Genomic DNA, 3,424 nt, shown 5'->3' with positions numbered 1-3,424 from the left:
TGGGGCAGTTTGTTACAGCACCCTGCATGCACACGTGCTTCGTCACTCAGTCGTGTAGGACTCTTTGTTCCTCCGTCAACTGTAGCCCGCCAGGCCCGTCTTTCTATGGGATTTCCCAGGCAAGGATACGGGAGTGGGTTGCCATTTCCTTCTCCAGGGGATCTTCCTGACCCAGGGATTGAATCTGCATCTTCGATCTCCTGCATTGGCAGGTGGGTTCTTTACCTGCTGAGCCATCATGGTAGCCCTTTCAGAATGCATAGAAAAATATTATGCAAATTTTTAACACCAGCAATATAACTGAGGATTCATTTGCAGTTTTTCTATCAACAGAACTCTTAATGCTATATTCAATTTATTAAGCCTTTCTCTCTTGGAGATTGGTGGCTTATATCTCTAGGCTCCAGATGAATTTTAAATTTCAACACTTCAAACTTTCAGGTGTGAAATTCCTGCCATTTGACACAACACCCCTAGAGTGGGTCCTCTGTCTCTGCTCAGCGTCTTACTCTCTGAACACCCCACGTTGTCCTGTGTACAGGGTGGTGGTTTCTTCGGAAGCTACTTGATAATGTGGATATCCTATTCTCTCAGTGGATCAATTTCAAGAGAACAATGATATCAGCATTACTGATATATTGAAATAGTAAGCCCCCAGGGTTTCAGGATGTGATCCTATTTGGAAATGGGGTCTTTGTACCTGTAATCAAGATCAAATGAGATCATCACGGTGGCCCCTAATTCAATATGACCTGTGTCCTTGTAGGAAGAGACAGGAAGAAAGCCATGTGACACGGAGCTGGAGAGAGGTTGACTGACCCAGCAGCAAGTCAAGGAACAGCAAGGGTTGCTGGCAACCACCAGAAGTCAGGAGGTGTGAGACAGATTCTCCTTTAGAACCTTCCAGAAAACATAGCCAGCCAACACTTCTGGCCTTTAGAACTGTGGGAGAATACACTTCTGCAGTCTTAAGATATCCAGTTTATGGTACGTTGAATATCGACCTTAGTAAATGAATACATATATGAAGCATAAGGAGTCTTTGACTATAACTTTTGCATTTTATAAAAAAAATACAAAAAGTAAATTATGAAAGTCTTTGACCTTTCTATTTCCAAAAGTATGATCTTAAACATTAATTTTCTGAGACAAAAAAAAAAAGCCATTTTCAAGTGGTTAGTTCATAGAAAGCTGAACAATAATCGTTGACCTATTTGTGCAGTCAAACTACGAAGAGTGTGAGGTTTTAGAACTTTACGGGTCACAGACGACAAGCTAGGGTGTGTAAGTCTTTGGTCCTGCATGTATGCACATGGAAAAAGGGAACCAAATAGTCACCAGTGTTCTGCACATTGTCTCAGCCAGATACTCTGAGCAATATCATTTAGATGAAACAGTTATGAACGTGGAAACAGAACATTATTTATGAACAAATGAGTGTGGAAAGCCAAATTGTTTTTTGCAAAAAAGTCTATTATCATTCTTAGGGAGAAGCATTAAATTTTAGTGACTTGTGCCATTCACCTTATTTCCATATTGCTGAACTGTTGGCTAAAGCCTGCGTCTTCCCAACAGTGAGCATTTCCTCCTGGAAAGCACTGTCCTGTGGCTTGTGGCTCACATCTTCTTGTCATTCCTTCCTGCCCTCTAGAATTTGCCCTTTCTGGTCCAAGGCACACATTACTTGTCTTTTGAATAGTCTATCTGAAGAGATAGAGTCAAAGGATTCTGAATTTAGGATCTCTTCTGAATAACGGGGTCTTTCCATCTTTTAAAAAACGCTGCCTGTAGTTCATGCTCCCTTTCGGCCCCAAGTTCCTTTAAGGAGAATGAACAGGGCATTTGTTTCTATCTTCAGCACTCAGGACTGCACTGGCCACTTGGTTGACAGTGAGACCAAAATTTGGGCCAATGAATGTATCCACTGTAATAATTACAGGTAAGTGAAGGGGTGCCGGGGGGTTTTAATGAAGCTCTTTTTCTTCCTTTATTTCTGATTACCTTCCTTCATTCCCTAATTCCCTACTTTTTTGATCAATCAGTTGCACAGTGCTTGCTAAACCCAATGAGTTAGAATTATTGACTGAATTTTATCCAACTCAGTTTTATCCAACTCTTGTGATCCCCATGGACTGTAGCCCACTGGGCTCCTCTGTCCATGGGATTTCCTGGGCAAGAATACTGGAATGGGTTACCATTTCAGTGATCTCCAAAGAAGATTTAGCATCGGGACCAGAGACTAGGCTTGACCACTCAGGGATCTTGTGTGGCAAAAGTTTTATTACAGGGAAAAGGAAGAGAGAAAGCTTCTGACATAGACATCAGAAGGAAGTGGAGAGTGCTCCACTAGTCTTAGCAAAAAAGCTATATACTTTTTAAATTCAGTTCAGTTCAGTTCATTTCAATCCCTCACTCATGTCCAACTCTTTGCAACCCCACGGACCGTAGCCTACCAGGCTCCTCCATCTATGGGGTTTTCCAGGCAAGAATACTGGAGTGGTTGCCATTTCCTTCACCAAGAGATCTTCCCAACCCAGGGATTGAACCTGGGTCTCCTGCATTGTAGGCAGATGCTTTACCATCTAAGCCACCAGGGAAGTCTGCCAGCACGTGAGATGAACGCAATTGTGTGGTAGTTTGAGCATTCTTTGGCATCGCCTTTCTTAGGGATTCAAATGAAAACACTTTTCCAGTCCTGTGGCCACTGTGGAGTTTTCCAAATTTGCTGGCATATTGAGAGCCATGATTGCAGCCATGAAATTAAAAGACGCTTACTCCTTGGAGGGAAGGTTATGACCAACCTATACACCATATTGAAAAGCAGAGACAAGTCAACAAAGGTTTGTCTAGTCAAGGCTATGGTTTCTCCAGTGGTCATGTATGGATGTGAGAGTTGGACCATAAAGAAAGCTGAGTGGTGAAGAATTGATGCTGTGGTGTGGAGAAGACTCTTGAGAGTCCTTTGGACTGCAAGGAGATCCAACCAGTCCATCCTAAAGGAAATCAGTCCTGAATATTCATTAGAAGGACTGATGCTGAAGCTGAAACTTCAATACTTTGTCCACTTGATGCAAAGAGCTGACTCATTTGAAAAGACCCTGATGCTGGGAAAGATTGAGGGCAGGAGGTGAAGGGGACGACAGAGGATGAGATGGTTGGATGGAATCACTGACTCAATGGACATGAGTTTGGGTGAACTCTGGGAGTTGGTGAGGGACAGGGAGGCCTGGTGTGCTGTAGTTCACGGGGTCGCAAAGAGTCAGACACGACTGAGCGACTGAACTGAACTGAACTGAACTGAGAGCAGCTCTTTCACAGCATTATCTTTTAGGATTTGAAACAGTTCAACTGGAATTCCATCACCTCCACTAGCTTTGTTCATAGTGATGCTTCCTAAGGTCCACTTGATTTCACATTCTAGGAT

The 3,424-nt window shown here is 43.0% G+C and overlaps 1 non-coding gene across 1 annotated transcript; it reads right to left on the bottom strand.

Annotated features, from left to right (window-relative positions):
* Positions 1–2,525: 2,525 nt before the first annotated feature.
* TRNAC-ACA lies at positions 2,526–2,597 on the bottom strand. The gene has a single exon. It is a non-coding gene; the product is annotated as a tRNA-Cys (tRNA).
* Between the last annotated feature and the right edge of the window lie 827 nt (positions 2,598–3,424).

Source organism: Oryx dammah, unplaced genomic scaffold, assembly GCF_014754425.2.
Source record: "Oryx dammah isolate SB20612 unplaced genomic scaffold, SCBI_Odam_1.1 HiC_scaffold_24, whole genome shotgun sequence".
Lineage (NCBI taxonomy): Eukaryota > Metazoa > Chordata > Mammalia > Artiodactyla > Bovidae > Oryx > Oryx dammah.
This window is presented reverse-complemented; position numbering and strand designations above follow the sequence as displayed.